The sequence below is a fragment of the Alligator sinensis genome, unplaced genomic scaffold, assembly GCF_000455745.1.
Source record: "Alligator sinensis unplaced genomic scaffold, ASM45574v1 scaffold400_1, whole genome shotgun sequence".
NCBI lineage: Eukaryota > Metazoa > Chordata > Crocodylia > Alligatoridae > Alligator > Alligator sinensis.
This window is the reverse complement of record NW_005841897.1, coordinates 3,223,635-3,238,224: the sequence shown is the minus strand read 5'-3', so window position 1 is coordinate 3,238,224 and position 14,590 is coordinate 3,223,635. Positions and strand designations below refer to the sequence as shown.

At 39.3% G+C, this 14,590-nt stretch overlaps 1 protein-coding gene across 3 annotated transcripts in view; it reads right to left on the bottom strand.

The window, feature by feature from the left end:
- Positions 1-14,590, bottom strand: part of SEC14L1 (SEC14 like lipid binding 1) — a 55,395-nt gene that overhangs the window by 25,789 nt on the left and 15,016 nt on the right. The window lies entirely within an intron of this gene.

Here is a 14,590-nt window from a genome sequence, read left to right as displayed (position 1 = left end):
ATTGCAAACCATGTCTTTCTTTTTTTGCATCCTTGTGACAAGGTATTCAGCAGAATTTGCAGATTTATTGGAACCTGACAGGACCGCGCTATGAGCGTTTCTGCTATGGCCTTGAACTTGCAGTCTCTGGGCTGTCAACCATGTGCCTTAACACCTGTGCCACTCCAGCCCCTGCAAACCATGCAATGGGGTGTTCCATGTACGCTCCTGTTTGAGATGTAGAATAAATCAACATCTTAAGTCAAAATATAAAAATGTGCTGAAGAACTTTTTTTTCCCCACAGAAGGCAGTAGGCCACAATGGGCAATCACCATCCCTTTAACAATAACAAGGAACACAAGGCCTTAAAAACACCAACTCCAAACCAATGATGGGCCAAATTAAAAATACCTACTGCATAATTATTGGGGTTTCATTGAAGTGGCATGAGAGAGTTTCCACACATTTTCCAAATACCTAATAAAAAGGTCCCAAAACCATTCCTTTCACTAACAGCTTTTCCCAAGTATACAGATGACTGCTAATTATTTCAGCATACCACTTATTAGTCTGATTACGTGCGTTTTTAAATATACACAGCCACGACTGAAAAATTACTGTAAGTCACTTAAATCTTTAAAAAAAATTTGACCTATATTATTACCTTCCATGTCAGCCTGTTACTATTTGGACACCAGCACCTCCAACTTAACTCAAATTTATAGTTATATACTTCTGCTGATCTCTGGCTATTTAAATAGCTTCTTGTTGTACAAAACAGACAGTACTACCTGCAGCTAGGGCAGGTGCCCTTAAAAATTTGGACAGGAAAATTCAGCATATTTGTGTTATGGAAAACATTTGGAACAGAAGAGAGGGTTCAGGGAGGACAAGCAGCAGTATTAGTGAACACTGGATTTGGTTAGTTATCCTGGTTCTCATTCCCAATACAGTTTCTGTTGTGTCAGTCTATGTGGGGTGGGGGGGGGGGGGGAGGGGGGAGGGTTCCCTTTTTTTAAATGCGAGTTCCTATAAAACTATTTTTTTGTTAGGAGTAAAATTTGTGTGCATATACATAAACAAACATCATATTTTTTCATCCTCCTGCTTCCCTATTTTCAAACTCAGCACCTCTATTTCCAAGTAGAATGAAAGCCTAGCCACCTTCAAGGGTGTACTTGGTAGCTATGTTGGTCTGAGACAAAAAGACACAAAAAACTAGAACTCTTGGTTCCAAAATGATACCTTTTATTAGACCAACTGGTCCAGTTGGTCTAATAAAAGGTATCATTTTGGAACCAAGAGTTCTAGTTTTTTGTATAGCCACCTTCAAGACACTTTTCAAGTTCCACATATTTGAAAATGACCTCCTGCTATAAAACGCTGAAGCACTTTGTGCCCAGAAGCTTGTCTAATGGTCTCAACCAATTGGTCTAATAAAAAAATACCACAAAAAAAATAAAAATAAATAAATAAATAAAAAATTGCTGCCAACACATCTGCTGGACAATCATGGCTGCAGCTCTCCAATACTCCTACTAGAAACAGGAGAGAAGAAATGCTAACATACCAAAAGAAAACAAAGCCTGGAAGAGCTTCCTAGCACTGGGGACACCCAAAACCATAAACCATAGAACAAACTAAACTACTCTTTGCAGATTCAGAATAACATTAGTCCTTAGGCATTGTTTTAATGTGCTGAACTGCTCTAAGATAAATGAACTGAAAGATAAAAAAAAAAAAAAAAATTAAGTAAGTGGGCATGCACAGCAGCTACCAAAAAAAGGGGTTGAGGTGAAAAGGAAAAAAAAAAAAAAAATATCAGGAAAAAATGTGTTAAGAATACGGACCAATTTGAACATACTTAGGCTTGGTAGGATTTGATTTTTACTGGGAACTGTTGATAAACATCAGTTCCACCTCACAGACCAATTAAAAACATATCTCCATCATTAATAAATAAAATTTACAGAAAGAGGATGCAAGAAAAAACGACGGCTGGTGTAATGTGTGAGGATGGGGGAGCAGTCCTATAGAACTGTGCTGATTGTAGCGTGAACTCCCAGAAGCCCCAGGGAACTGGGAACAAAGGAAGAAAAGGGACAAAGCAGACTGATGGCAGCTCTGCTGCTCGGCTGGCAGCAGGCCTATGATAGTTACGTCGCAGTGGGCAGTTAACCTGCATTATAATAAAAGTATATTGCCATTAATAATTGTCTGCCCCCCACACCTCCAGCTGTACTCAATCCTGAAAACTTAAAAGTGTAAATAAGTGTTTTAAATATGTTGAAAATATTACAAAATAAAAATGCAATTCTACTAGGTCTAAACATACTTAAGGATTTTCAACACTTTAAAAAACAAAAACAAACAGTATTAAAAGCAATTAATACTTTAAAATTGTCAGCTTGGTTTCTAACACATTACTCTGAAATCTTTTATGGAGCATGATTAGTCCAAGTTCACAAAAGCCTTTTGTAGCATATTCACTCCCTGGATGGATAGTTGATTGGACTACTTCAGCAATTACACTTGTATTCTGTGCCCAGCTGTTTTTGTTTAAGTTCATAAACTCAAAATAACCTCCACTTTAAAGAAATGCATAAAACAGGTGACAGCACATTAGGCTTGTGACTCAACAGCATGCAGTACAGAACATTCACACCTACAGAATAAGTCTCGCATACTATGTTATAACAAGCCCTTACCCTGATCTATTTCTTCCATAAACGTGTTGCACCCACATGTAGAAAACCTTCTATATATTGTAGTTAAGACTCAAATCTCCCTCTTCTCTCAAAAGTACCTGCTTTCTTTGCAATTAAGACCATATTAACAACCATATTATAACCAGTACTGCCCTAAGCCAGGAAAGGTTACACTCAAAAGAAGGAAAGTGATAAATGACCATCTTTTTTTGTATTGCTCCCATTATACCTTCATAAAATTAAACCCATTGTTAAAAAAAAAAAAAAAAAAAATCTACAGCAAAACAATGACCTTCTATTTCCCCACCTCTTCAGTTCATGTTATGTTCCACCAATTATTTTAAAGTATTTTTCGGTAAGTCAAGTCGCAAGAGCTTTCCCCACATCTGTTTATCTTCCTTTCCTCCACACCTTTATCATCCTCTTCCTTGAAGGAGGTGAGAGATTCAACAACATGATTCAAGATACCTTTCTTCCCTTAGGCATTGTGAACACCAGAAAATTACACTATTATCTGTTTTGACATTCAGAAGTGTTTACTGACTAGCAAACAGATTGACTCATGAATTTGTTCCATGGTAAGGAAGAATGAATTGACTTTGTTCTATTTGGAAAAGAACAATATAATTAGCTACCCGAAGTTGGAAAGCTGAATGTTCAGAGGAACAGAACATTCACAGGTTTCGAACAGATTAAACAGCAACAAAGAATACTTTACTTCCTAAGGAATGAGCAGACAGGGTACCCAGGACTGTTTAGGCATTTTTACTTAGGCTGTTCTTATTCTTACACACAACAGTCAATGTATTCCTGTAATAAATGGCTTCACAGTAAAGCCTTGTCTTAATAAGAAAGCAGTTCGATTAAATTTTAACATTCTCAAACCACAAACATACAGTATTTAAACATTTAACCGGATTTAAAACCACAAAAGCAAGAGACTTTCATACCATCTTTAAAATTAGTCTCTTTTACGCTGAAGGCCAGGAAGAACAGAGACTGCAAATCCTGCATTTCCACAGTCCAGTGCAACTGAGAAAAAATGAACATAGGGATGTCAGCATCTAATTAGGGTAAGATGAACTGCAACTGGGAAAGCTTCTAGCTAGCATAACACACCAAAAAGATCAAGAGCTATGGCTAAATCAAAGACGCCACGATCACTATACCACTAGAAACAGAGCTCCCAAAGCAGAAGAGGGGAAGATTAAAGTTGCCAAATGTAGCTTTTTTTCCCTAAAATTCTGTTGAGTGTAGTTCTTCCAGAGCTTCAAGGTGATTTGATCCAAAAACCATCATCATTAATCATCCAGCTTTCAGTATACACAGCAACAGTTTTCATTATACTGCCTTTGTTTTCTAATACTCCTTTTGTGTTCTGGTAAGTTTAATTTTGTACTTGATAGATGCAACTTATCTTGAGCTAATTAGGCTTTAAGTGTTAGCTGCTGCACATTTCCTTCTCAGAATTACAGTTTACTGATTGCATTACAATTATACAAGTCAGCAATTAGTACCTTAAAATCTGATTCTTTGCAGCAATATCATTCGTTCCATTAGAGAAATGTGATACCAGAACAGACTATATGTTTATCGGGATCGAGTTTCATCTCTGGAAGGGTTTGTCATATGGATTCTTCACTCTAACACATGGATTTGAACGGTATAGATCTTTATGCTATACTAAATGAATGTCTTTGGGTTTTGTAACGTACGAAATATTATCAGAGAGCAAGTCTACATATCCTCAATGCCTTTATATTCATCATGGGAATTGACACTAAAAGGAGAAAAAATGCCTTTCTAGCTAAGAGACAAACATCCACCTCTACACCTTTCAAAAAAGTTAAATGCCACTCCCTGATTGAGTACTTTACAATTTCCCACTAGCCTCTGAAACATTTGTGTACTGACATACAAGAGCTGGCACTGTGCTGTGAGAAAGAAACACAGTATGGTGAAGCAGCTTGAACCTGAAATTTAATAGGCTGGTTATGTAACTCTTGAAACGTTAACATGTTAATAGTAAGACAAGAACTCTGACAGGAATAATTTAAACTAAAATAGTTACAGTATTAAAGCTTCCTCTTCCGCAACTGCTTGCCTTAGCAACTTAATTTAGACTGCAAAATGACTATTAACTTAACCTCCATCTTTGTTAGTATTACATCTAAGCTTACAACATGCAAACATTTCCCAAGCAAGACCGATTTCAAACACTCGCCACTGGTTTTTTGCTAACCTAGGGGAAGTACTGAAAATTCAAAACCTCAGAATTGCAGCAGTGGCAGGTGTTTTAGCAAAAATCCTATCTTTTAAAAATATGAGCTGTAAACCAGCATCTTGAGATGAGATACTTAAGTTGCGAGAGAACTAGAGGTGGCTCTTTTTGCTTTGGCTTCTGAAAACCAAAGCTCATAACAAATGAACTGCCTGAGAACTGAGGGAAATTAGTTATTTGCTCAGCACAAAGTGAAAATGCACTGACCAAATCCACAAAAGGATAACTCAGGTTCCACATCCAGATTTAATATGTTCCTGAATGAAATTCTTCTTTTGTTTGCAATCTTGTGCTTTGAAATCCATTTTACATAAGGATTTCATTAGAAGTTGTTCAAGTAATTTGGGCTTAGAAGAGCCATCTGTAACAGTTTGAGAAGGCTCTTCTGCTAAGAGCCCTAACACCACGATTCGAATCACTGTTCCGAATCAATTCAGCTGAATCCAATTCAGGGATTCAGCTGCTGATGATTCTCCAAGTCACAGAGACCCCATCCCCTGCCCGCTCTCAATGGCTGCCCTACCTGCCCCAGCTCTTCAGAAGATCGAGTCCAGCTTTTCCCAAGGTCCCTCCAGTCCTAATGTCCATGAAATCTATGGAAAAACAACCCCCACTTACTGGCTGCTGTCGGGCAGGTGGGGTGATCCCCACTGCCCCCTACTGTGTGGAGGGCTCTGCCACAAGCCCCCTGACCCCTTTTCTTAACTGAGATTTAAAGAGCCACACTAATCCATTCCACCTAGATAATAGCTATAAAGTTATATTCTTATCTGTATTAGATAATTTAATATTAAATATCATTGAGGAGCCTGAATACTGGTCTGTGCTCAAGAACCAAGAACTCTCAATCCTGAGGGGAGAAAGAAAACTGCAAGGGAACATTGGGTATCCCAGATCACAAATGGAAGTTTAGAAGGAGCTGAAGTTTTGTCCCAAGTGTCATGGAAAACTGAATCCATGCCAACATAAAGGACTATTCATTCAGACTTCCAACGTGTCAACTCACTGGTGACTTGTCACCAGACTAGTATACCTAGTATACCTAAAAAGATGGATTTTAGATTTAAGAATCATTCCTGGCTACCTTCCTTACTACAGAAGGAAAGGAACATTATGACTTATTTTTAAAGCAAAATAAGAAAAAAAGATTGCAAGTTTTGTTGAAGGAAGTTTCTTCTCTCAGAGAAATAGAAGACAGCTACCTTCCTACATTAAACCCACCCAAGGGGTCAGTATTCTCCAGAAGACAGCTAATTGGATATGCAGGTGATCATGACACCTAGATCATCCAGTACGGGGCCTGTGACCACTCCTGATTTAAAGGATGTGTTCAAAATGTGTCAAGTTTAAGCAGTGATCATAACCGTAATTGACAAATACCTTAAAGGGAAATGTTTAACCAAGGTCTGTAGCAATGATCTTACTTTTGGAGAGAATCAATCTCAAGAACACTTAATTAAATCATTAAGAAAGGGCACCGAACACCAATTAATGCCCTTATTAAGTCATAAGTTTTCCACAGCAACACAAAATGGAACATAAAAAAATCCATAGTTAATAAGTTTTTACCTTTAAAAAACATTTCTTGTAATCAGAAAATAACTCTTACATTCACCAGCTCCAAGTTGATGGAAATGCATCTTTTCCACACAATCCAAATACTAAGGGCAAAATCCTACGTTTACTAATTGGAGCTATGCATGAGCAGAGTGTAAAGCATAGAAAAGTACTGGCAGAGGATAAAATTTAACAGTTACACAGATGGCTCAGAGAAAGCAGCTGTATCATATGGTGGGATGCACATGCTGTCCTTTAAAAATTGTGTTAAACACACATCCCTGACAAATGCAAGATGCAGACTACAAACACATGTGGGCAAGCTATGTCCCTTAATTGATAATAAGCCAAGCCATTAGACAATAAGTGCCCCCCACTCCACACATCTGAGGCTACTGAAGAGCTGCTGGAACGTGATGTGGCCCCCACCTAGCATGCTTACTGCTATAGGCAACCATACTAGTTAAGGGACTGGAGTGCTGCCCCTGTACTCTGAGGAAAGAATTTTTGGAGGGATAAACAGAAGTTCAGCTAACAAAGATGTTAGACAAAAGCGTTAATGAGGCACGCTTTCCAGTCCACCTTATTTTAAAAGGTTAAACATCTTATTGTTTAGCCCTTCACTGTAGAAAAGGTTTCTGATCTAGGACTTGATGATTAAAGCATAATTAATATATTCCGAGTGGTGTGTTTACAGCAGAAGGAACAGGCACTGCAAGTGCTGCTCTTGCACTGGGCACTAAAGTACAGCATTCCTAAATATTCCAGATAGTCCCACTATGTTTTGCTTCTGCAAAGAAAGACATCCCAATCTAATTTTAAAATTTCACAAGGCTGAAATTTGCAGCTGCATACTTACCAATACGGAACACTACACATACTAACATCACAGCATTTTTAAAATTCTAAAAAAGTATATGTTTACTCGCTAGTCTTTCCTTTTATCATAGAATCATAAAAAAATTGGGTTGGAGGTCATCTAGTCCAACCCCCTGCAGAAAGCAGGACCAGCCCCAACTAGATGATCCCAGCTAAAGGCTTTGTCTACCCAGGTCTTTAAAACCTCCAAGGATGGATTCCACAACTTTTCTGGGTATCTTATTCCAGTGTTTACTACCCCCTCCTAGTGAGATAATTCTTCCCAATATCTAACCTAAACTTCCCTTGCTGCAACTTGAGCCCATTGCTCCTTTTTCTGTTATCTGCCACCACTGAGAACAGTCCAGCTCCATCCTCTTTGGAATGCCCCTGCAGGTAACTGAAGGCTGCTACCGAATCCTGTCTTTGTCATCTGCTCTTCTCCAAACTAAATAAGCCCAGTTCCCTCAGCCTCTCCTCTTAAGTCATGTGCCCCAGCCCCCTTGCCATTTTTGCTGCCCTCTGCTGGACTCTCTCCAATTTGTCCACATCCTTTCTGTAGTGGGGGGCCTCAAAACTGGACACAGTACTCCAGGTGTGGCCACACCATATTACATCATCATATTTTTTGTGTAGATTACCATATCAAAGTGGTGCTAGAATTCCAGTATGATTCTGACAAAGATAGTTCTTCAAGTCTTGGAGATGTATATGTGACCCAAGGTTGAATAAAAATACTATGAGACACTTCTACCTTAAATTTTATTTTAAAATAGCAGCTGGTTATATGAAAGTTTTCAGAACAGCAATATTCAAAGTAAATGCAGGACCAAAGAAAATACACGTTACAGGAAGTCTGCACAGTCCTATGTATTCTGATGCCCACACAACATGTATAACTATCCCTAGCACATCAATCAACACTTCATTAGCTCAAATTGTTCTGCTTTTAGATCAGAAAGCACTAACACTACTGATCCGTGCACTCTGTATATTCTGCCAGAAGGCAGTTTAACTAATGGGCTACTAGTAGGCAACTGTCAGTCCTTCTGGATCGTGGTGTATGCGTGAGAGGCCCCCAGGACCTTCAACACGTATGCCTAGGCAGGAGTGTGGAGGAGTGGAGGCTGCTCAGACTTTCCATCCCCTTCTTTAGACCACTGAGATAGAATCCAAAGGCCAGACCAAGTTTGGACATCCGGTGCCTCAGTGACTTTGGTTATATGCGTGTCCAGGAATCAAGCCAGGTCTCCCGAATAATTCTTGCCAGTGACAACTATTCTATTATGAAGAGTTATTAGCTATTTAAAATCATGCATACATACTGGTTTAACACCCTCTTGTGTAAACACTTACTTACAGTTGTAAATGGTTTAGCTTCTGTTGCTTTGGAAGCGCTTTAAACAAAAGCTACACAGAAAAAGGCCCACTTATATTATATCAGCATAAAAAATGTCCACCCAAGGGTAGAAGTGTTGTATCAAACCATGTCTATTTAACATTTAAGCCTTACCTTAGACCAGTATAATTTTCCAGTATAGACAAGTCTCAGTCTCCATGCCCTACACATTCTGGAAAGAGGAATAGGCACTTCCCATTTTAAAAATTTATCCATGTTTTAAATTGTTGGATTTGTGCTAATACAGGATTTAAAGTTCTACAGAACTTGGTCACATTTCCTGTAAGTTTCTAGTGGCCCCAAAACACTCTATACATAAACAGAGCTACTGAAATCTGATAAAGTAGTCCTATGCAGGTTGAACTAGATACTTATTTGTTGTAAACAACTGGTATCTGGTTTGCAACGTGCCACTAGATTCAGAATGTTATTTGAATTGTAGCCACGTTAGAGACACAGGAAGGGAGCATTCTGTCCTCTGCAGTCTTTATAGAGTTCCTGAAAAATAACTGAACTGAAAAAAAAAAAAAAAAAAAATGCAACCAGCCATATCTGGAAGCAGAGAAGGAATCACTTAGTAACCGAGTTCTGAATCACTTAGTAACAGTAATGAAGTGTTCTATTAAGCTGAAACATCATTCATGTGATCTGCGGAAGCTATTCGGTTTGTTACATGAACAGCACCAACTTGGTTGGCAGCAACACTTTCCTTACAAACTTACTGTCCATCATTGTGCTTTAGCTCATCTCAATTACTGGGCTTGACCATGAAAGTATATACATTTTTGAATCATCATCCTAATGTTGTTTTCACATAGACAAAGTATATGCATGGTATATGAAATACTGCAGGGCACCTTAAAAGACAGAAGAAAAGTCTTATAGTTTGTTTGGAGAAACTATGCATTCTGCTATACAACTCAGACTAAACGCACATTATTAAAGAAGGTATAAATAAACCACTAGATTTATAGTTATGTATGTGGATATCACTATTCTCTGAACACTGGGATTTGGAAATCTCAGACTTCCACACATCCATTTAATTTCCTATCAAACGTTTTGTTGGAAGGCAAAAGGATTGGTTTTATGTAGAGTTCCAGACTTCATGACAATAAATGAATAATTTCATCTTCTAGTTGGTTTGAATGGATAATCAATATATACTGCCTCTCTGAAATGCAGTCCGAGAGAACAATGCAACTACTGGAACAGGATTAAAATGTTGCTTACGTCATATGCTTATTACCCTTCTTCAGTTTAAACAATAACTTTGCATTCATAATATTGTGAAATCACACTCTCGCTATAAGAACACCTATTAAACCCATTTAAGTACTGGCACGTATTACTTTCCTTGATTTAAAAGTCAAGAGCAAAGTTTCCAGGGTGACAACATTGGGCACAATTGGTTCCAAACATGTCACAAACGCAGACTGAACACATTGTTAGGCATGTTAGATAAGAGCTCCAAGAGCTACGGAAATATTTCTTTTAAGCCATTTTGAACACCTTATTATATAATACAGTCAAATATAATTATATTACATAATCGCAAAGAACTAGCTGGACTGTCAGAGAAACCTAAAAGCTAACTGAATGATATACAATGCCTCCTTTATTGTGCTTCAGTATTAACACCACCAAAAAGGGACAAAGGAGTATCAATATCAAATGAAACCACTGGTCCATCAAATGCAGTATAACCTCCAGCAGTGACCAATTCTTCATGGGAACTAAATATCTCTATAATGTTTTTAGCAGTTAAGAAATACTGCACAGAAGAAAACAAAGAGAAACCACAAAAAGAGAACCAATAAAAGCAGAGTTTACAGTATCTCAGACAGGGCTGAGTTTGTTAAAACTATAGTTTCATAATACTAAAGCTTTTCTTAAGATATTAATTACATTTCATTTATTGCTACTATAGGATTTATATCCACCTGTCCAGAAATGGCGCCTTTTTCACCAGCATGAAAGCAATACAAACCTGTATAAGCTTTCAATTATATTCTTTCATGTATACAATAGTAACTTTTTCTAAAATAAGAATTTAAAGAGGCACAAACCTAATATTCTGGCTTAGCTGCCAGGAAAGAAAAAAAAGAAAGCCGAACCAGAATACTGGAGCTTGAGACAGCAGTGATTACCTGAAGCCATTTAAAAAAAAGTTTCTAGTTACCCACATATACATTTAGATGTGTCATGTTTTACAAAGATGGGAAAATGGCAACTAGGTTAACTTGTATTGCTATTACCTTTGAGCTCTTTGGACCATACAGCAAAAAATCTACCAAAGACAGCAGTGTTCCCTTGGATGTATAGTATATGTCCTTGTAATGGAGCAGCCAAGATACTAACCACCAAATATGCCTACTTGCAAGATATATGCCGCCGCTTTGTGCACATCCCAATAGCAAAAGGCTTTCAGAGAAATGCACACAAAAGTGTGCATCAACTAGACTGATATACACTACTCCATCTTTTTTTTTTTTTTTTTTTTTTAGTGAAATAAAACATCAGATCAACTTATCTTCTGATGCTCTCTAAATGTTATACAACCATCAAAACATGCCCCTGCAAGATGGAACCATATTTCAGAAGTTAGCCCTACTGCAGGGGAATAGAGATAGCTTGTGAACCTATTTTTAAAAAGTTTAGTTTAAACGTGCACAAAGTCAGTTCAAGCCAAGTAAATGTCAGTATCTTACTTGGCATAGTTGGTGGCAGCCTTGGCAGACATGCCAAGGAAGAAGTGAGAGAGATAAAGTGAAGCATTTGCTCAATAAAGCTGTGTTTATGTAACATCTCAGCCTGAAAGACTCAAAGAACTTTAATGGATGTTGGGCACATCTAAGGGGAAAAATACCATTATACCACTACAACTATGCTGGTATAACTCTCATGTGTACTATTCCCTAGACACTTTCATTTGGGAACAGTGCCCATGTGGGAGAGCTACATTAGCATGGCTACAGTGGTATAATTATATCGCATAGTTATGCCACACAGTTTTTCTTTATAGAAAAAAACAAAACAAAATTAAAAAAAAAGAAAAAACAAAAACAACACTTCACTTACTACTGAAGAGAGTCACATTTGGGATAACAACATACAGTTCTTCAACAATTTACAGAAACAGCATTCAAAAAAGACTTGTATGAGAAGCAAATATCTTTTTATCTGTCACCACACTGAGGAAAGGTAGTATAACTGAGGACACCACATGTCAGACTGTAACTGTTAGCATTCCACCACCTAGAAATGAAAGAGATCCTAAATCCCTACAGGTATGCTTTACTATTACTTCATTTGAAAGAGTAGTGGTTTCTCCAAAAACAGATAAGACATTTTTGGTTACTTAAGTAAATTTGCACAGCTGCTGGATTTGTGTGGGAGTTTTCAGGCTCAGGCCTATGAATGTTCATTACTTAAAAAAAAAAAAAAAAAGGAGATGATGACTTGTGGAGATGACAACGATGACAAAAAGGATTCAGGTAATCATTCCCCGAATCTCAAGACATCCATCCATTCATATGCCTCAACACATTAAGTGGGAATAAGGAACATACATTAAAAAAAAGTGTTCAAAACTTCAGCATCCCCACATACAGAAGACCAGTTTGCCATCTTCACATACTGTTATATTTTATTTATAGTCACTTACATATATTGTGCAAAATTAGTATGTTTAGCATTCTTGCAATCCTAGGTTCTCATTTCATCAAGAGTAAGTATGTTGGCATGTTGGGGGCAGAAGTTAGACAGAAAGGTGCTGGTATGCTGTTGGTATGCTTGCTCTCTCAAATGAGAACTCAGGGTCTCATTCACAAGAGAAAATTAAGCCCCATAGCTTAGTGGTTCCCAAAGATCCACACCACTTGAGTGGGAACATGTGTGCCATTGATTACTGTGGATGGGCTTGGGCCAGAAATAGGGCCAAGTAGTGGCAGATGTGGTCTTTGCAGCCATATGAAAGGTATTCTTCAATACACACAAAATTCTATTCCATTAGTAATAGTGTTAGCAATATCAGACTGATGTATGGTTTCTTTACTCACTGTTTAAAAGTGAAATTTATTCCCTACATGGACAAGCTGTTAGGTTGTAGAAATATGAAACTGCTTCTGACCCCACTTATGTAAATTGCAATTGCTGCAGCACAAGGTTTAAACAAAAAAGGTAAAAGCATACACACACACCTGTTAAGGTTTAGAAAAGCCTAAACACCAGGGAAGTACTACAATTGGGTGATTAAGCAACTAAAAAAACAACAATCCCAAACAATTTTGGAGCCTTTTCTGTTTCCCTGTAGTTCTTATAAGTGGTGAATAAGTCTTTGTGTAACATATGGATGTATATCCTGTTATTTTAAAGTATGCATTTTTAATTAGAAGACTTGTAAGCCTGCCAACTGTTTTACCTTCTAATTTTAAAAAGATGGCAAATATCATGAATAGCCAATACTCACTTTGCTCACCATTTCACTCAGTGGCATGGTCATTATCAGGGATCCGGGTTTTCTGTCTGCCGCAGAAAAACAGATTTTCTCCCTCAAAGGAGAAAAATGCAGGAAACTGCAGGTTTCCCCTTACAGGCTGTTAGAATTCCAGTCTGCAAGGGGCTGCGGGAAGCGGGAGATGGGGGCACTATGTATATGTGTGCACATATGCACAGGGCAGCTAAGCAGTGCTGGAGAGCAGTTCCCTCCACGTGAGTCTATGGGGGGAAGGGGGGGCAAAGGGGGAGGTGTTGAGGGGGTGGGAGGGGTGCACAGGCCATGGGGCTGCAGCCAGGCCAGACCAGATCTGGGCAAGAGCCGCCTCTGCAGCCCAGCAGGTGGGAGCCTGCATGGGAGGGAGCGCCACACTGCCATGTCCGCCAAGGTGAGGTGCCCCCTGTCCAACTGGCAGCAGCAGGGGGCAGAGTTCTTTGCCTCAGTGTTGCTAAGCGAGGGGCAAGACAAGTCTCTCACTGGGATAGTAGAGAGGCAGCAGCAAGGCGCCAGACTACCAAGCATAGACCCTGAGATGGTGCAGAAGCACTTGGAAGAACTGGATGCCTTTAAGTCGGCAGGCCCGGATGAGCTCCATCCGAGGGTACTGAAAGCACTGGCTGACGTCATTGCACAGCCACTGGTGGGAATATTTGAACACTCATGGCGCACGGGCCAGGTCCCGGAGGACTGGAAAAGGGCCAGTGTGGTCCCCATTTTCAGGAAGGGGAGGAAGGACGACCCAGGCAACTATTGGCCAGTCAGTCTCACCTCCATCCTAGGCAAAGTCTTTGAAAAAATTATCAAGGCTCACACTTGCGAGAGCCCGTCAGGAAAAATTATGCTGAGGAGAAACCAGCACAGGTTCGTAGCAGGTAGATCATGCCCGACTAATCTAGTCTCTTTTTATGACCAGGTTACAAAACACCTGGACGCAGGAGTAGGGGTTGACGTCGTTTACTTAGACTTCAGGAAGGCCCTCGATACGGTATCCCACCCCATACTGGTGAACAAGTTAAGAGGCTGTGACTTAGATGACTACACAGTCCGGTGGGTGGCGAATTGGCTAGAGGGTCATACCCAGAGAGTCGTAGTGGATGGGTCGGTATTGACCTGGAAGGGTGTGGGCAGTGGGGTCCCGCAGGGCTCGGTCCTTGGACCGATACTCTTCAATATCTTCATCAGCGACTTGGACGAGGGAGTGAAGTGTATTCTGTCCAAGTTTGCAGATGACACAAAACTGTGGGGAGAAGTGGACACGCCGGAGGGCAGGAAACAACTACAAGCAGACCTGGACAGGTTGGACATGTGG